The sequence below is a fragment of the Lissotriton helveticus genome, chromosome 10 (genome assembly GCF_964261635.1).
Source record: "Lissotriton helveticus chromosome 10, aLisHel1.1, whole genome shotgun sequence".
Taxonomy (NCBI): domain Eukaryota; kingdom Metazoa; phylum Chordata; class Amphibia; order Caudata; family Salamandridae; genus Lissotriton; species Lissotriton helveticus.
Genome location: NC_136071.1, coordinates 302223722 through 302245169, shown reverse-complemented (window position 1 = coordinate 302245169; position 21448 = coordinate 302223722).

Genomic DNA, 21448 nt, shown 5'->3' with positions numbered 1-21448 from the left:
AACTAGTCTGCAGCATCGCTCTGACTGCTAGCCCGGCCCGTCCACACCATTTTGAATCACAAGTGACACGTAAAGGTCACTTACAGGTACCATTGCACTTTACTTTGAGAGAGTAGCTATGAGTTCGAGTCTAGTTCACAATTGTCCACAACACTCACACTTAGTTTGTTTCATCATTATTTACAGTTCCGGCTTCACCCAGTCCGTGTCCTGAGGAGAACCCTTACTAGCGTTGAGGTTCGAAACGCGTTGACACTGAGCCTCGGAGAAAGAATTCGGGTGCCGCAAGGACGATTGACATTTATATAGCGCTATTCCTTGCGTTGTAACCTTGTTAGTTTAATTTGGTTTTTCCACATCCTTGGCTCAGCCAGACAGGCAGGCAGCTCTCTTTGACCAGAGGTCCGCTTGTCTTTTTGTATCCAATAGAAAGGACTGGTTTCCAATGTTTTAAGTTTATTTTGCTTGGTGTTATTTGTGCCACTGTATAGTAAAAAATATGAAAAAGCTCAAATAAAATAGAGAACCATTCAGAATTGATGAGCTGTTTGGAACTATAAGTAGCTAAATAAATCTGTCTGGCTCCTTTTTTCGCTTTGCATAGTACAGTGGTCCAAGCCAGTTCAGAAACAGGGCCCAAACCTTGGTATATACCTTTTTTCAACATATTAGGGCACACTAGCTCTGTTTGCACACAGCCCACCTGGTTGAAGGTGTGTAGTGCACCCTATAAGTAATAGGGCCCCTGGTGGCAATGTGAGTCTGCTAGCCAGTGAGAGATGTAAAAGCGATTCTATAGTATATGGCTGCTACTCTGAGAGAGTTCCAGTAGTGTGTGACTGTTCGTCTATTAGGTGTGTGTGACTTCTGCCGGTAGTGTGCAATTGCTTTTCTTGGAAGGGTGTAAGAATGTTGTCCCTAATGCGGGACTGCAAGTCTATGAGTACAGTGGCGGCCCCCGTGGGAGTGCTGTTGGCGGTGAGGCGGGGGTAGGGCAGGGTGGAGAGCAGTGGAGTCCGCCCTACGACGGACAGGAGTAAGGTAAGTAATTAGATAAATAAAACAATTTAACTTGCTCGCGCAGCATCGCCAACTCGGCGATGAAGCGTCCGTAAGGTAAATTGTTTTCTTTATTTCATTACTTACCCTACTCCTGTCCGTCGTATGTCAGACTCCACTACCACCCCACCTTGCCCCGCCCTGCCCCGCCCTGCCCCGCCCCACAGCACTCCCACCGCGAGCCGCCACTGTAGAGTAGTGTGACAGTGCTTCCGGTAGTGTGTGACTGCTGCTCTGAAGTGTGTGGGAGGGCAGTCCATGAAGCTAGACTGATAGTCTGTTAGGGGTGTAAAAGTGCGTTCGATTGTGTGTGAAACTACTAGTGTTTTGGGGATGCAAGAGGGCTGCAGCAGTAGGAAACTGTTCATCTGTAAATGTAACAAATATTTTGAAGTGAGAGATTGCTAATATGTGATGGTATGAAAGTACTGTTACTGCTAGTCTTGAGGGGGTGTGAGAGTGAGGAAAGTACCCTGGCTGTATTTCCTGACACTGCCCATTTTCTTCTGCAGGATGACTGAAGGGAGATTTATACCAGCAAAGATACAAAAAACATCTGTAACTGTCTGTCAGAGCAGCAAAGTAGGAAACGAGAGACCTTCCCTGTGCCTCTGCTGTTCCACTGAGAGACTCGCATGTACCAGCAGGCCTCTGTGGAGCTCTTCCAGTATTGACAGATTGTTTTTCTGTATCTTTCGTAATCACACTATTTTAACAGAATCAACACGCGCTCTGACTTCCTGCGAGCACGTGCAGAAGCGCAAGAAGCCTCTGCACTCTTTCCGTCCGAGCACGTGCAGAAGCGCAAGGAGCCTCTTCCCGGCAGAACACCTGAACCCGGAAGGTTTGAGGTGAACTGCCATAGAGCTATCTGTACGGATCTGAAAACTGGAATGGCACGAAGAGTTGCAGGGCTAGATTGAGAACACTGATAAAGCTCTATAAGAGACTCAGTAATGGAATACTATGGGCTAATGCACTTCGGTTTGAAGGAAAAGAGTCAGAGCTTCTTTAGTTCGTAGCAGGGGCAATGTAGAATTAAACTTCACTGCTAGAGCTTTGTCTTTTTGGGGGGCAGGGCCAAACCTATTTTGGGGCCCTGTTCCCAACAACTTTGGATTAATGATCCATTTCAAGCAAAAACACACTGATCATACTTTCAAAGTTAAGCAATAGTAAAAGAAAAAAAGACAAATGCTAGGCACTTGCTTATTTAAAGTCAGCATCCGTACCCTTTGACGTGGCTCCTTTTCTCCAGTCGCCCTTGTACTCTTGATTCACATACAGCACACAGATTGGCATGGAAGTGAAGCAAGAGGTGGCCATGTATGAGGCTGTGTGGTATACTTGCAAGCATTCAATAAACAAAAAAGTTGCAGGTAGTCATTACAGCTTGACTATTTGGATTAGTTAATGAGGTGCACTGTCATTACCAAATAACAAGGTGGGGCCCTGGGCCAGAGCCCACTTTAAAAGAATGTGTCCGGGTTCCAAAGTGAGGTACAGGGGGTGCTCTGGCATTGAGATGCACCAGCAGATCGATAAGAGGGTTGGAAACGGATGAACCAACAAACTAAGGCCAAGGTGCTGGCACGGATCTTAAAGCCCAAGCACTGAAAACGTGTACTATGTAAATCATAGAACATCACGCAAAATATAACAAAGCCTCATAGAAATTCCAAATAGTCTATTAAATCAAACATAGTAGGTTTTTCTCCAGCTGGTATTCTGAACTTACATCTTTTAAAGTGCTTTCATATGCAATAATGAAGCACACCAACTTTTGGTGAAATAAAATATTTGCCTAAAATCAATTTAAGCACGGACGCTGCACATTATCCGGGTGTTCTGGTTTCATTTTGTACAAATCAGTCCGTAAATAGCTATCTATTTGTCTTTCTTTATTAATGCTTTGTTTTCACATCTTTTTGCATTTTTCTGTAATTTCTATGTAGCCCAAAATTCACCCAAAGATGTTGGAGCAATTGTTACATAACACAAGGCCACATTAATTGTTTGTTTTATTATGTGTTGTTTAAGTGATTTACCCCGAATTACGGGATGTTGAGCCGACACCGGGGCTCGAACCTAGTTCTCCAGTTCCAAAGTCAACAGTTCTGGCCATAATGCCACATCCTGGGTAGAGGGAGGGAGGTTGGCCGAAGCCACAGCAAAGCTTGGCTCGTTGTGGGCTTGAGGTTCCAACATGACCTTGACAGAGCAAGGGTCAGGTTTCAGGCTTGAGCCTGTCTCAAGCTTTCAGTGGTTCGCTCACCTCTAAAGAGGGCAGGGCCGGACTGGCTACCGGGCAGTTAGGAAGGGAAACATCCTTTACAACGCAACTTTTACCACACAGTGCCTTTACGACGCAACTTTTACAACGCAAACCATTACAACGCATTGCGCTGGGGGGCGCTCTAGGATAGGGAATACGTTTAATTTACTATCCAACACCTTCCCTAGTGTCCACGGGGACTGGAGTTGGAATAGTAAGTTAAACTATTCACTATCCAGCACCCCAAAGCGCTATGCGTTGTAAAGGTTTGCGTTGTAAAAACCGCATTGTAAAGGCATGCGATGTAAAAGCATGCGTTGTAATGTCATACATCCGTTAGGAATGCTGCTGAGCTGGGGGCTGATTTCGTTAATGGGGACCTGCGTGAGCTAAACGAAATTTGTTTTGCTTTCCATATTTCGAAGCTCACGCAGGTCTCCATGGACGAAATAGGCCCCAAAGTGGTAAAATCAGGCAGCAGCTCGGTAGCATTCCTAACTGCCCGGTAGCCAGTCCGGCCCTGAAAGAGGGTCATAGTTTCAGGATAGCACGGAGAGCTCCACTACTGAGATTCATTGGTAGCACTATGTGAGGGTCTTACTCAGAGTACAAAGAGGGTGCTTTAGAGCAGCGGTGCAATACAAGAGCTGAATGAGTTTCTATGCATTGCATAACTGAGGGCTCTAGGACTGAAGTGCACTGATAGAGTTGTATGAGAGCTCACTGCGGTGGAAGCAATTGAGATGCTTCTGTGATGACTGAGTTACATCAGCGTAACTTGGCTTCTTTAAGGTTCACAGATTCCCTTTGGGTTAATCACTCATGCTGAGAGAGGGGCTCACAGGAGATGACTTATTTTTTAAGGAGCTGACTCACCAGGCACATAAATAGTTCCAATTAACTAGAGAAGCTGTGAGACATGCAGAAAAGGGTTTTAGCACAGATTGGCTTGTAGGGAGGGTGGAGAGGCTACAAAGGTGACTTCATCGCCTACAAAAACTGCATGACATCAATGGGTGGGGAGTCAGGAGTGTGAATCAGAATATGCTCATAATTTTGTTGTGCAATCAACATAAGGTTTAATGCAATTTCTGACTCCTAGAGATACTTAACTACCTCTTCCCAGAAAAGTCAGAATCATATTTTCGTTTCTTAACATTTACACCTTGCCCTGATGATCTTTGATAGATGCCCTGCAGTGAATGAACAAAGCAAGCAGGGCCTGACAGTCTCCTGTGAGGTTTGTGGTATATTTTCCCCAGAAAATCTGGGAAATATAGTGTCAAATAGCATTTTATACCGCACATTATTCACAGACAATAAGGCATAGTCTCTGACAAGACACTCATAGAATATCCCAAAACCTAAGCATGACCCTCTCAATGAGTAAGTAATAGTGGGCTGAAGTAATGTATGTAACCCTGCACATTCAATGCAAACTAAATGTGTGATAACATGGGAGATTTTAATTGTACCTATGAACCCCTGGATTGCGAGGATATGAATTTTAGTGTAGAGGAGAATGAACAGTGGGTGATCCCTCCATTGAATCTTCCTCCAATAAAAAAGTGAACTAGCGCAGCACTAAAACTAAAAGTACTTTGCCTGGAACACGGGTTGAGAGCAGCCAACGGTTGCACGAAATCAGATAAAATTGGGATGCCGACATATATTAGTGGGCAACGTACCAGTCGTATAGACTATTTTTTTATTAATTATAAGGAGTTTTGGCCCAACCTGTTAGACATGATGGTCTACGATCGACTAGAAAGCGACCATAACCCTTTGCTACTCTCTCTGCGGCATCTGAATCCAAACTATGCAGAAGGGCCGTCATTATGTGTAGATTTCGTAGAAGGACAACTGTCAAATGACACAAGACGCCTTAAATGGGTTAAGGTGGCCTTCAATGTAGAGAAGGTGAATCAAATGAGTAAATTGGTAGCTAATGCTATAGGTATTCTCCAGGCTGATGCTGCGTATGAGGCACATCTAGATAGAGTCGGCCAGGCACATGAGCACCTTTTTAATGAACGTAAAGTTTTGTTATTATTAAAAATAAAAAAGTGCCTAAACCCCCATGTCACAAAGCTGCAGTTTGGTACAATTCCTCCTGTCGTACGGCCTATAGAACCCTTGCGGCAGCAATTAGGACTAAAGAACGGGACACTATAAGAGAGAAGAGGTCGGCATACAAGGCAATGCAATCCCAGGCCAAAAGGGAATGGGACGAAGACTACTGGGCTGAACTACTTAATGCATGCTTGGGGAGAGATATGACTGCTTTTTGGCATCTGGTGAAGTGGGGGAGCGGGGACCCTAGTAAAGTTCCCATGAACTATGTGGAGTCAGACCAGTGGGTCCATCATTATAAAGGCCAGTTCTCTTGTGATTCAGACGTCCAAGATATTTTTGTAATGCCGTCATCTATCCCAGTTCTATGCATAACTAAGAAAGAAGTGGAAAATGCCCTTCTTCAGGTCCCCAAAGGTAGGGATCACAGGCTTGATTGCATCCCCGCAGACCTATTCTTCCAAGATCTGGATTCCTGGGCATCGTATATTCAGCTCCTAATGAACGCAATCGCTAAGGGTGCAGTGATGCCCCGTACCTAGGCAGGTGCAGTTATCCTTTCTATTTTTAAACAAGCATTTACAATGCAACGATCTCGCCTTTGCCAAAGTTAGAAATATTGGCAATGTAAATGACAAAATGTTTATGTGTTGGTTTTGAAAACAGATAAATAAATGGCATTGTCATTTACAATGTCAATAGCTTAATCTCTCGCAAACGCGAGACCGATTGCATTTGCACCCACAGAGAGCCCCACACACACACACACAGAGAGCCCCACACACACAGAGCCCCCCACACACACACACAGAGCCCCCCCCCACACACACACACAGAGCTCCACACACATACACAGAGAGCCACACACACACACAGAGCCCCACACACACAGAGAGCCCCCCCACACACACACAGACAGAGAGCCCCCCACACACACACAGAGAGCCCCACACACACCCACACAGAGAGCCACACACACACAGAGCCCCCCCACACACACACACAGAGCCCCCCACACACACACAATGCCCCCCCACACACACACAGAGCCACACACACAATGAGGAACTGGGGGGACAGAAAAGCTAGCACAACGAGGGAACGGGGGGGTCAGAAAAGCTAGCACAACGAGGCAACTGGGGGGTGGGTGGGCAGAAAAGCGAGCACAACGAGGAACAGGGGGTTGGGGGCAGAAAAGCGAGCTCAACGAGGCAACAGGGGGTGGGGAGGCAGAAAACCAAGCACGAGGCAACAGGGGGGTGGGGGGTGGCGTTGTGCATGGGGGGCTCAGCGGCAGCTCCGGAGCTTCCCTGCAGAAAATGGCGCCCGCCCAGGCGCCGAGCTGTTGGTGGTGGAGGAACACGGAGCGACAAAACAGTCACTAGCTCTATATTAGCGTTCCTGTTCGTACCAGAAGCCGAAATCTAATACACGAATGAGTAACAGTCTGATTGGGAACATAGGCAGCCACAAAAAGGGGAAACAACAAACATTCTCAACCTGCACAGTATGAATAGAATACCACGTGCACATAATAGCTTCCCAACTTAAGAAAGGGGCTTCAAACACATGCCTATCAGCCGACTAAGCTTCTTTTTCCCTATACTCCAACTGCACACCTCACTCCCACGACGCGTCAGCCCCAACTCGCCAAATGATCCCACGTTATTTGCATAGAGCCCATCCTTACGGCAACAAGCCCATCCTAAACTTCTTTCAAAGCACCCCCAGTACCTCTCCCGTCACTCCGACCCTAGCTTCCCAGCCACAGACCACCCCACTATCTCCACTCTCCTCAGCTTAAACCAAGCGACCCCAAACAACCAGCCTCAGCACCCAGAGCGCTTCTTCAACTATCTTGGCCTAACCCATACCTTCCTTATCCACCATGCCGCCCCCACCGTGCCTCGGTCTCTGGGGGGCGGGACTGCCTTCCTCCAGCTTCGGTCTGTGCGGGCGGCCTCGGGCAGGCGTGCTGCTGCCTCTGGTACCGGTGGGAAGTCCGCGCCGGGTGTACCTGCTACTGCAACACTCGTGTCTGGATGTGGAAGTACCGAGCCTCCCCAGTGCCCGAAAGCTGGATGTCCTACGGAAAACACGGACCTGTGTGCCCGGATGTCAGGTGTCTCCCGGGTGGCAGCACTCTATCCCTCTCCAGTTCTCTATTGTCCACAGCCCGCTCCCGCGCGTCGGTTAGTGCAGCTTCGCGCCAACCTAGAGCAATAGTGACCCACTGACCAATCGAAAACCAGGCAGTCACCCAACTTCACTCGGTCTAAGAGGGGTTGGGGTTAGCAGTGGCATGCGTAACCTGGATTCGGAGTATTCCCCGTTCCCAAAGCTTAACGTAGGTCCATGTCCGGAAGGAGACAGACCCGGAGCTTGGGGGTCTAGGAGATGACCTGGCCGTCTTGCAGCTGCCCCAGCAACACAGGTACTTCCTTGCAAGTTGATACAGTTAAGAATTCAATTACTTTGAATGCACTGTTTGCTACCTCATGTATTGTTTGCTCACAATTGTCACTTTTACCTCATGTAACAGCTCCGGAAACACCACCACGTTTCTCCGGGGCCCAGCAGAAATGCCTCGGAGAAACGCAGCGTCATTTTGAGATAGAGGGGCGTGTTTTCGTTCTCTCCTCTTCCCATTGGCTGGAATGTTAAATTCCAGCCAATGGGAAGAGGAGAGAAAGTAAACAGAAAGAAACGAAAAAACACACCCCCAATCCCAAAAAGACGGAGCTTGAACGGAGTGGCGTCCCTCTCCTCCAATGGCTGGCCAGCATTTACGAGACCAGCCAATGGAGAAGAGGGGCGGGTTTAAGCCCCCAACACTGTAAACATTAAATCTCGGCTACACGAACACTGCTGCGCAGTGGAACGATAGGCCGAGACCTACAAAGGGGATCGCTCAATACCGGGAAATTATAGGCCGATAAGCCTGATTGACTGCATTCAAAAGGTATCGGCAAGAGTGGTGCTTGGTAGAATGCAAGCCTGGATGGATGAATGCCATATCCTCTCTGACCTTCAGGCAGGTTTCCGGCAATGTGCTAGTACAGTGGACCAGGTCTTAAGGTTTATCCTTATTTACTGGCGCACTGTAACCCTGGTGAGAGGCACTATATATGCAGCCTTCGTGGACCTCAAGTCAGCTTTTGACTTGGGCCCACGACCCAAGATGTGGGACATTCCTTTAAAGTTGGGTATGCCGTTGGACATCCTGGCTTTCGTTGTCAAATTACATACGGACAACTATGCTCAAGTTAGATGGGATACGGCGGGTAGCATCACAGAAAAGTTCCCGGTTGAGAAGGGTGTGAGACGGGGTGCGTTTTAGCACCAACCCTCTTCTCAATATATATTAACGGGGTAGTGAATACTTTGAGGACTTCCCCACGGATGCCCCGACCCTAGCTGAGACAAAGATACCACTACTAATGTTGGCCGATGACACTCTTATTCTTTCTAAAACGAGACAGGGCCTCCAACGTGCCCTCTCAAGATTTGAGGAGTTCTGTGTGGACCATGATCTTGCTGTCAATGTTGACAAAACAAAGTACATGGTCCTACAAAACACCAACAAAGTCATCGGTGAAGTTAGAATGGTGGAAGGGGCCTTGGAACAAACGGCGACTTTTTCCTACTTGGGGGTAACTATAGACAGAAAACAAAGCTGGAAGCCACAAATAGACTGCCATCTGTTGTATGTATGCCCCAGTTCCACGGTAACTACTGCTCGGAAAAGATACCTCGCTCCCATTTATCGATCTTGCAGAATTACTCGAGTGAGTGAATTAATGGATCTGTGTAAACAGCCTCCAAATGAATTTGTTTGTTATCATTTTTATAAATTTTTCAAAACTTTTTTAAAATTATATTGATTGATATGTGAAGTAATGTTTATTTTCCTTTTGAATGTTGTAAATGTATATTTGTGGTCCTCTGATGAGTACCTCTACAAATAAAAACTTTTGACTTTTTTGACTGCCTTACCCTTAGACATGCTCAACTTTCAGGTGCCCTGCTCAAGGAGCATAGATGTTCTTATACTAAACCCATAGCTCCTGTGCTACAGATCTATAAAATTAAAATGGGTGCCTCAATCCTGTACGGGGTTGAGTTGTGGGGATATGCCAACTTGGATTCTCTAGTGGTGGGTCAGAACAAATGTGATCCCTAACTGGCCTTCCACAATCCACCCCATTGGCACCTCTTTTCTTGGACTTGGGATGCCTTTCAATTAGGGTGTGGCACATTATAGGTCAGTAACATATTGGAGGAGAGTTTGGGTGACTCCAGAGCTGGCACATTATGCCCTGACTCTGTTAGAAGTCAGGGATTTAGATGTAAACAGAAAAATTGTGTGGTTTAGCAATGTCAAAAATATTCTCTGTGAGTTGGGGATGAGCCAGTTGTCGACTTCCCCTGCCGGAAGTATATTTCCAAGTAAAACGGAGCTAAAGGCAGCTTATTGGAATATGATTAATATGAGGCGGTTGCAGTTTCTTCTAGCCTCACTCTGTCTAAAGTTTTTCTTGATATTAAACATGAACCCAAATATGAGAAGTATTGGGATTTAATTACATCACCAAGGGATAGGAAATTATTCCACCAGTTTAGGGTGGGAACATTACCTACTAATGCTTTCACCTTCAAGTGGTGTAATTCAAATACAAATACCAGTAATTGCCCCTTCTGTCCGGATAGGATTGAAACACTGGGACATATCTTTTTTGTTTGCCCAGCATATAGTAAACCTAGGCGACGCTGGTTGAAACCCATATGTTCTAGCCTGGGCACTAGGTCCAGTAGTGAGGCATTCAGAATCCTCAAAACAAAAGCGGAAGGTCCTACTGTGATCGCTACAGCAAAGTTCCTGGGCTGGGTGTGGGTGATCCGTTGGACTGAAAGGAGGCATAGGTAAATGTCTTTGTCTTGTTCGATACCCCTGTTTTTTTTCAAATGGCACTATGCACTTTATTGTATAGTTTGATGCTCCCCTTTTAAGATCGAATATTGAATGTTAGCCTAGGCCGCCTATCATGGGTGTGTTTTAGAGTCCTTTTAATTTATTTATTGTTTTAAGAAGAATATTTTTTAATTATGCTAATTAATAAGTTTCTTGTTATAGAAACATGATGTATTGTTCTTGGCCTCCAACTTTATTTTGTTATAACTTTTGTGATTTTTATAAATCGAAATAAAGTAAACCGTGATAAAATGGCCCTTTTTAAAAAAAATATATGATTAAGGAAATGTTGAGAATGCACTCGTTATTATAGAGACAATCCACGGTATTGTAGACACACTTGTTCTGTATTCGCATGGGCAAACCTGTTCAAAATACCTTGAGAGTTGTCTTTAATTAGACGATTGAAACACGTTTCGATGTTTCACTTCAACTCTCCATCAGGGCCATAGCTCCATGCTATTATTTTCCAAGATAGATAAGGCACTTAAGATTTACCAAAAATAAGAAACTGGAAAAATGAAATATATATACACCATAACATACAATTCAGCATATATCCATGGAACAGAATATGTAACTTATGGGTGCATTATTTGCACAGTTAAAAAATGATAGTGTTATATATTGGTTACATTCACCAATGGCAAACGATCTTAATCTCTCTAGTCAATAGACCATTCTTACATCTGTTCAAAGTACAATTAAATAGTTTCATTATTAGATTTGGTACTGTATACACAAACAATATATAATGTATTAGTGATTCTATTTCTAAACACTTTTGCACATCTTCATAACGCATACTTATATACTGTGTGGTATTCACATTAAGTTGACCCTAGTTAATGTAGACCTCAATTTAAAATGTCTCACGTTAAATGTGCTTCTCTTTGCCTGCCCTGTATTTTCCCTCTTTCTCGTTTCAGGAGTCAAGCTGTACCAGCCAATGTTAATTTAAATGTATTTTCTTGTTTAATTGTGGAGTGAATGTTCATCTGTGACGTTCCTAATTGGGTGAAATAATGAGCCCCGCTCCAGCAAGAGGCCTGAGTGAATTATTTCATCCAGCTGCAGATATCCAGCTGTAGGTCATGCAGCATAGAATCCATTGTGTGGTAGCTGGAAAAAAAAGATTGAAACCTTTATCACTGCAACATGTTTGATCCTGATTAGTTCTTTTCATGTGAATCATAGGTAGTTGAGTCTCTCGTAGAAAACAATGTTTAACTATGCATTGCAACGTTAGTTAGTAAGGTTAGCGGCCCTTTCCACTCCCCTTATAGGAGATGTTTCCATTATCTTGCCTGAGAGAGTTAGACTCCTTTTGAGTCACTGTTGAAAATAGCAATGTGTATGTACATAAGCGGCGTTCATTTGTGTTCACTGTACCTCTTGTCGTAAGCAGAATGGATATTGCAAAACCCTGACTGTGTTATCCTGCCGGCATAGACCCATACACACATATATACAGCAGCCATTTTAGGTACCATAGTCTCTCTGTTTTCGATCGATCATCAGCCCCTTCCCTGACCCTGCAAGCATCCCCCATGCTCTCTGACCGCCCCCGCTCTCACATGCACAAGTCATTAGCCCTCCCCTCCCGCATGACTCTGTCTCTAGGAATCACACCCCACCTGACCAACACCTCCTTTCCGTCCATGAATACCCCTCTTCTGATAAACCCTTTTCTCTACGCTCGATTTTCCACACTGACCCTTCCTTTCATAAATATCTCTCCTTTGATGACCTCTTCCTCTGAACCTAATTGTCCACATGGACCGCTGGTCATCCCTTAGCCTGAGGATACAGTTTATTGCCCACTACTGTATGCACTCGTCTCTCTTGAAAGAGGCCACTATTGATCATGACCGCCCCACCCCCTGAGATTCGATCAGGCACACACATTCCAATGGAATCAGCAGAACACTCAGCTGCGTGACAGCCCCCTCCTATTGCATGGAGGATAAGGGCCCCTACTGTAGCCACGTGTTGGAATATCCTCATACTTCACAATGTCTTGATTGTAATAAAGGATGCCTGTGTGCCACAAACCTGTGTATAAAAGGCGAAGCCTCAGAGAAACTTGTTAGAGCACCTCCCGAAGACACTATGCGAGTGTCCCAAATGACAGGCTCTCCTCATGAGAAATAAACCTTTTTCCTTGTCTTCCTGCTTCCAGTGCCCGTCTCTTCATTTGGTAATTATTTATGATGGGAACTAAGAGGCGCCTTGCGCCAGCAGCCTGGGCATCCGGTGCGTTATGGGCTGACTTTTCCACAATTGGCGCCCAACGTGAGGCCCATCAGCGACATAAGGTCCGGTAAGAGAGGTCCAGACGATGGGGTGAACATCTAAATGATTGGAGTATACCTGCCTTGAGAGGGCCCTCGTCCGGCTGCCGATTGAATGAACTTCACCGATTCCGAACGGACCTCTCTCAAGTGACCTATTGTCCTGACTGGAATCCCACAGGAATGCTGCGGTAAAAACATGGAGAAAGAGAACGATCGGGCGCTGGAAAAAGGAAGGCGAAGAACTGTCCACATGGTCCGGTCCGGGTAAGGTCGTGACACACGACAAATTGCAAAATTGATTGATTGATTGTTTGAAAATACTAGTATTACTCCCTTTATTGTCTCTGAGAGATTCTCTATTTGCAAACAAGCACAGAGTCGCCATACTCTGTTTAGTCTTTGCAGATAGTGAAGGATAGGTAACGCAGGCTTTTGCCCCCAATTGTAACCCGTCGTGCCTATTTCGTTCCTCATTGATTGATTGTTTGTCCGAACATTGACTGTTTGGAAATTGGTTCTTTTCTTGGAGGTATTCCCTGTTTGCAAATAACGTAGGAAAATCTTTGCAAGTAGTGAAGGGTAGGTAATGCGGACCTTTGTCCCCCGTTGTAATCTGTCATGCCTATCTACTCCCCACTGATTGATACGCCAGTTTCACCCGGACCATTTACTAGAGGTAGGTCATCTGGCCCGACCAGAGAGCGCCCCTAGTGAAAAGGACATATACAATAATAACGAAGTGATCACTGTAACCTGTTAACAGAAACTTTAGCATGAAACAACCTGGAAAGAAAGGAATAGGAAAACGAAATCAGTAGGCCACTGATGAACTTTTTTATTAAATAACGAACAAGGAAACGATAACAATACTTAATGATAAACCCTATTATTGTCCTAGAAACAAGAAACGTTAGAAATAAGCCCGTAATAAGAAACCTGAAAACAGTAGGAGAAACCAAGCATGACATTGCAACGGCCACAAGGCAACGAGGCTTCATCGCCCCTCACTGCCCCAAACATGTCTGTCCCACCGCCTGCCACGCCCAATAACGGCAACCTGAGAAAGATACAAAGCAACAGACATCCGCCCCCATTCTGGAAACTTCCAAAGTGCAACAGGTTTACGGCTACGCCCAGTAACACATGTAGGGCGGGTCCTGCTGCCAACCGTCGGCCAGAGATCATCACATGGAGGGCCTGAAGAGAGGTCGAGGCCGACGGGATCCGGCCGCAGCGGCTGCTACGACAACCCTGGAGAGTTGCAGGGGGGGAATATCCATGTCCTCGACCCTCCCCTCTCTCTCCCAGTCTGGACCAACATCCATGGAGGGCCTGGGAGTGGAGAGGCCACTACACGAAAGGCCCAGGAGAGGCGCCACGCGCCAAGGTCTGTCCCAAGGATGGACTAAGGGACCCGTTCCTGGGGCCGTGGCAAGGAGCGTCCGGCCACCATCAACCAGAGGCCCGGCCCAAAAACGGACGGGACGTTTCTTTTTTCTTCCATAATGGCAGCGACAACACTGGGGGGGATGTCTTGCACATGCCTCCGACCCCCCCCCTCGTCCTCATCGCCTGGTCCGACCATAACAAATGTCAAGCGAGACGCCGTGGGGTGCAATGGGAGGGAGAGACGGTGCGAACAAGCCTCTCCCGCCTCCCCAGGTGGAGGCTCCCCAGCTGCACCCTAAGCGCTCCACGCGCCCGGAAAAAGGGTTCATCCACTGTGGCGATGCTGCAACGCCTCGCCCGGCAGGGTGGAGCCCGTCCGCTCATTTGACCCCGCGATCGCCGGTAGCTGCCGAACTCTCAAAATGGCGGTCTACTTTACAAGAGCGGGCCCAGCATGAAGGAATGGCCCGGTCACTTGTTGACTCCACCATCATAGTTCTCCACGACCTTGAAGATTCTAGAGGAGCCGCGGGAGTCCCCGACCCCCGCAGATACCCCCGATGGGGAATGACTGCCATGATTGCCCACGGAACGATGGAAATGTAGCCGCGGGACGTTGGCGCTCCCATGCTGGCGCCAGCCTCAGTTTGAATGACTAGAATCCTGCAGACTACAGTTCGGATCAGTTCCGGCGAAAGCACAGTATGACCCGGTAGGAACATTGTTGCCTCCTTCCCCTTTTTGACTGATGGTTCGGACCACCGATCCTTTCTTTTGCCCTTTAACGGAACTTTTGGACTGCCAAAAGAAGCTCTGGGCCAACCACGAGTTAGTAGACATTTAGACTATGCCTGGTTCTGCCTGACTGCACCCAAAATGGCGCCGATGCAAATGAAACTTTCAACTCCTTGTTGTACCCCGATTGTTCAGCCCTGGTGTCATGAGATATGTATGAAGGTTTTTTTAACCACATGAATTGATATATGATGTGTACTGATTATATGTTTGGACAATTAATTGATTCAGGATGTGTACTGTCAGTTCGGGAAATGAATTGATATGGGATGGGTACTGGTTATATGTTCGGACAATGAATTGATATTGGATGGGTACTGATTATGTGTTCAGACAGTAAATTGACATCAGATGGGTACTGATTGAACATTCGGACAATGAATTGTTGTTAAGTTTGACGCATCATGATTATTGAAAGTTCGAAGCCCAACACTTATGACACTCGCTCACACTGAAGTCTCGACATGATTTTATTGCGCTTTTCGCACTTTTTATTATGAAATAAACGACCACCGACTCCACTAAAGTTTTTTACTAATAAAGTATCCCCACATCCACAGTTCCAGCCTGCTCCGTGGCCGGCCCACGGGGTTGTAGGCCCATATTTATGCACCGACATTCTTATTAAAGATTTTGGGAAAAAGCAAACGTAGTTGTCACGTGAGAATTGGTAATTTTCGAATAAATGACCACTGTTTAAAGGATTAAAAAGTATAGTACGTAGAAATATTGCAAAAATGAAGGGTCCAAGTTTTCGTTGTGTGCGTTTTTTCCTTTTTGTACAGCCAAAAAGCAACCGCTAAAGATCCTGGTGTTTAGCCTATACTTTATATGCTACCTGTATAAGAAGAGTCACACTAACGGTCCACCTAGGCTTGAACGCCCAGTTGGCAGGGACTGCATCCCGTGGAGATAGGCCGAGTATGCAGTAAGTAAAAGCCTTTCTGGGTTTATGCACGCTAATGTGTCTATCAATGTAGCCCCTGCCCCCTTCTTTTTCCCTCTCTCTGCAGGTCACATCGGAATATCGATCAATGTATGAAAACGGTGATCTAGCGGACGAAGAGACGGGAAAAAGGGTTTGATTATGGTACCTAACCGCAACAAGCAAACCATGACTATTTTCTCTCTCTGAACTTAGCGCCTGGGAGGGCAGCCTGAAGGGGAAACCACAAAATATAACTTCGCTTGGCACCCCGAATAGTACAACTAAAATGACGTGCGCTAATGAATAAGCATCCTACAATTAATTAAATAGGGAAAGTTTAAGGAATATTTTGAGGTGAGGTACATTTAAAATCTACTGCATCCTTCTTCGTACCCTCCTAGACATGTAACTCCAAGCTGCCCCATTGTTCTCCAACTGACACCAACCGTTGTCTCAGCCTGGAAACACATTTGCTAAAAATGACTCGAAAAAACCACCGTGAGCATTAGCCCGACCAGGTTAGTTCATGACCAATTGCCAAAGGCGTAAGTGTGTACAATCAAAGCCACCAGTAAGGGCAGCCGACGGTTAAAAGAGAAGAAAAAGGTGAAAAGAGCTTAGGATGCTAAGAATGCACAGCATACAGAAAGGGATAATTTTGGCCAATAACTGTTTTATGTTTTGTCTGGGATTTTTGTACATAATACATGTACTGTCTTCCCCGTCTGAGTTTGTGTATACGTGATGCATGGATCTACGTCACCCCTCTGTCTGTATTTCCGTAGTACTTAATCCCTGTTGTTCTGTGTGCACTGAATGGCCCATTATTGTACACGTCTCTCTCTCTCTCTCGCTCCATGCCATGCGTGTACGGAATGGACCATTTAGAGTGCGACCTCTCTCTCTCTCTCTCTCTCTCTCTCTCTCTCTCTCTCTCTCCCTCTCTCTCTCTCTCTCTCACTCTCTAAAGTTCCCCCTGTTCCCTCTTTCCTTGTATGGTAACATTGTGCCCCTCCCGGCACAACACCTAATTGGGTTTCCTCGAACACAAAGGTGTTTGGAAAAATTGACAGGAACTAAAACGACTGTGACTTGCCATATTACTGCCTCTCCTTTCTGCAAGACAATAGAACCCGAGTTGGTCATGAAAGAAAGGACGGGTCAGACGACTAACGTCCCCTAATCTGGCCTTTATAGGGGGACTATAACGTCAATGGCCTTCTGTTTCTCAGTTCGCTAAAAATGCAATTCCCAATGCACAGGTTACTTCGCTCCTCTGCACTTAAGTGTGGATGTCCAGAGTACCCCCACTTCTCCCGATCGACCCCAGCTCCCTGCCCAAAGCGTCCCCGTTTCCCCCGATTAACCCCAGCTTCATGTCATCTACCCTCGAAAGCGAAATTGATGACCTTGATTAACGTTCACTCCCCAAGAAGAGCATGTTTTACGTGCAACCCCTCCCCCTTCTTCATGACGATAACGCCCCGCTGACCAGAGTTAGCCGACCCCGAAGGGAAATGTAAGACTGTCGATACTTGGGTTAAAAGGAAAGGCGAGTCTCTACATAAGGACTCGACTTTGAGTTTGACATAATACACCATGTATAAAAGTCCAATTTCTCTCACCATACGTCGCAAATGAACACCAAACAGGGTTATGAATTCCATAGCAATGCACTCCTACAGACTCCATAAGTGACGACTTCTGACTGTGACCGATGAACTTATCCCCCACCTACATAGGATTGGGGACGTAATTGAGATGTATAAATGTCTTCTCCTACCAGTTTTCTAAAAACTTGTTTTTGTACTCATTTAAAGATACAATCACCGGAGGAGAGGAGTTGGACGTGACGCACAGCCTGGCCACAGATCATGAAGCACATGTGACCGCAACCAAAGGTGGAGCCGCAGAGCAACGAGACGCGGGACGAGGCACAACTTTCAAACTCGGCAGATGAAGGAATGAAGGGCTGCCTTGAAGCCCTCGACTTGCTGACCCACTCGTGCCTGAAGTCCCCGTCCCCTTTTGAGTCCGACTGATGGGCCTGCCTGCTCGTTGTCCTTTGCTCCCTTGGTCCCTTGGTGTGTTCAAAGATCTGGCCCCACTCCGCCCTCTCTTCCCTCGATTATTCAACAAACTCTTTCATATAAGTTTTTGACTATAGAATTAGGGTTTGCCACGGAAAAAGAAAGACACGCAGGTGCCCAGCATGAGGCACCCCTAAGAAAATGAGTTAGGAAACAGGACTGTGATCTAACAGCAGAGGACTGATCGCACCCTGCAACGCGTAAGGATGATTCCGAGCTGGACTTATAGCTCCACCGCCGGTGCTCAAAAGCGCCAACGAAAAGAAAACGGATTACCAGAGTCTACCAGTGGTGGCTCGTCGTTGAAAAAGACATTTTCACTAAGACCCCCCCCCTTCCTGAACTTTCTACCCACCCCTTGACTAGTTGCTTACATCGAATTGCATTCCTCCCTCATTTTTATTGCTTTCAAAAATGTTTCATCGGTCACTCAAGTCCAAAAGTCTCATATAGCACTTTTTACTGTATGTTGATGTCATCAGAGAAAAAGTCTGAACTTGATTCTGTAATGTTTCGGAAACCTCTTTTCTTGACTCCGACTAAATATTATGCCGATCTCTAGGCTTGTATGAAGAACCCAACAAATGTAAATTAACATGTAGTGCATTCTGCCTATCGCATCGACTATGTAGAAATTGAACTTGCTTATGTAAAAAAGCGGCGACTGTTGAAAATAGCAATGTGTATGTACATAAGCGGCGTTCATTTGTGTTCACTGTACCTCTTGTCGTAAGCAGAATGGATATTGCAAAACCCTGACTGTGTTATCCTGCCAGCATAGACCCATACACACATATATACAGCAGCCATTTTAGGTACCATATTCTCTCTGTTTTCGATCGATCATCAGCCCCTTCCCTGACCCTGCAAGCATCCCCCATGCTCTCTGACCGCCCCCGCTCTCACATGCACAAGTCATGAGCCCTCCCCACCCGCATGACTCTGTCTCTAGGAATCACACCCCACCTGACCAACACCTCCTTTCCGTCCATGAATACCCCTCTTCTGATAAACCCTTTTCTCTACGCTCGATTTTCCACACTGACCCTTCCTTTCATAAATATCTCTCCTTTGATGACCTCTTCCTCTGAACCTAATTGTCCACATGGACCGCTGGTCATCCCTTAGCCTGAGGATACAGTTTATTGCCCACTACTGTATGCACTCGCCTCTCTTGAAAGAGGCCACTATTGATCATGACCGCCCCACCCCCTGAGATTCGATCAGGCACACACATTCCAATGGAATCAGCAGAACACTCAGCTGCGTGACAGCCCCCTCCTATTGCATGGAGGATAAGGACCCCTACTGTAGCCACGTGTTGGAATATCCTCATACTTCACAATGTCTTGATTGTAATAAAGGATGCCTGTGTGCCACAAACCTGTGTATAAAAGGCGAAGCCTCAGAGAAACTTGTTAGAGCACCTCCCGAAGACACTATGCGAGTGTCCCAAATGACAGGCTCTCCTCATGAGAAATAAACCTTTTTCCTTGTCTTCCTGCTTCCAGTGCCCGTCTCTTCATTTGGTAATTATTTATGATGGGAACTAAGAGGCGCCTTGCGCCAGCAGCCTGGGCATCCGGTGCGTTATGGGCTGACTTTTCCACATCACCAGATTTTGCTTTTAGAGGCGTCTCATGCTGCCACCTTCTGCCTGACTTTACCCCAATTTACCCGACTTATCTAGTTCAGCAAATTATAGAACTTCTCTTCATAAAGAAATGGTGCCTGCTTTGATTTATTATTGACCTCTTTAAACAGTCTATCTTTGTAGTTGTGATTTTAAATTGCTTTAAACTATATTGACTAAAGCAATATTGTATTGATTACTGATTTACCACTAATTTGAATGATTTCAGTTTATAAATTGCTAATATGTTAAAAAAACCTTCATGGTTTGCAAATCTGCCACTCACTGTCATTTTTTAGGAGAAAAATGTGCTTCACATTATTTAAATGTCATTGATTTGTGTCATCCCTCGGTTCAGTACTGAAGGTCAATCCACTTGAGTGCAGCTGGTACTTGAATTAGCATTAGAAATCTGCACGGTGAAAATCAGCTGCATCAATGAGAAACAAGAAAATTAGAAAGTGGGAAACATAAAATACCCAGTGTGGTAATTATATATCATATACAATCAGACCCCTCAGGAAATTGCGACATGGATTCGTAAATTTTGTGGCACAAAATTGGAAATTCTACAGCACACAGGGGTGTGTTTTGCAGCATTTTTGCACAGCTTTATTTTGATCACATTTATTTGGTTTTCATATTTCCCAGTCCAAAAAGATGCAAGCTGTTCCATTAGAATAATGCACATTCAATGAAGCATTAGTAAAGTAACTTGGAAGGATTTAGCTATCTGTCCCTTCAATAAAGGTTGATCTGTAGCTACTCTTATTTGGTTACCAAGGGGCACATGCATCAAAGGATTTTGTGATCGCAAATGGTGCGAATCGCAAAAATCGGCCGTTTGCGATCGCAAAATCTGCTTTTGGAATGCATGATGGGTGAAGCCCCTCGCAATTTGAGAATTCGCAAATATTTGCGAATTCTCAAATTGCAATTGCATTTAAGGAATCGCATTTTGCGATTCCTTAAATGCAATGCATGAAACTTTAAAAAATTGCGATTTCGCAATTAGGGGGAACAAATTACCATGAGGTTGAACCTCATGGTAATTTGCGAAAACTTTGAAAAATGCACTTTTGTGCATTTTTCAAAGTTTCATGTTGTGCACACACATGCCCTTATGGCATGTGTGTGCACAACATATGTGCACAGATTGATTTCAGGGGTGCAACAGGGTGTCATTTGGACACCCCTGCACCCTTGAAATCGCATTCTGAATTTGCGATTCGCTAATTGCTAATCGCATATTGAGAATGTCTTCCCATTCATTCCTATGGGCCTCTAGGCCCAAAGGAATGAATGGGGAGGTATTCCTTAATTGCTACTCGCAATTTGCGAGTCGCAATTAAGGAATATTAAGAAATCGCAATTTTTTCAGCGATTTCTTGATGCATTGCATTTTATGAATCCTTAATTGCGATTCGTTATTTTTCGCAATTAAGGAATCGCATAAAGCAATATTGATGCATGCGCCTGCAAGGCTTGGCACCAAGGAATCCATGTTTCCCATTGCTACGGATTCGATATTGAAGTTCCTGGTATTTATTCCATCTGCATAAATCTAAGAAACACCCTGCGGCAGGGTGTCATCTGCACATTTGCCACATTCGGGCGCTATCAAACAGGTATTCACAACACTGGGCAAAGGAGAGCCCCAGAAAGCTTCTCCCTCAGAAAAGTGACCGGGAAGGAAGTCAGGTAGATGAAATGGACTGCCAGTGCTAGCTGAAGTGATTTGCAAAAACAACAAGATCATGGATGGAATGCTTGAATTATTCTCAGCGACTGGCAATCGCTCAGGCCGCATACCAGTACATCCTTTTTCACCCAGCCATATGCAGCTCAGTCTTGATACCACTGGCTGAGATTAATTTAATCATTCCATCCTTCACCTTGTTGTTTTTGCATTTGCTGCCTTATGTGCCCTGGGTATG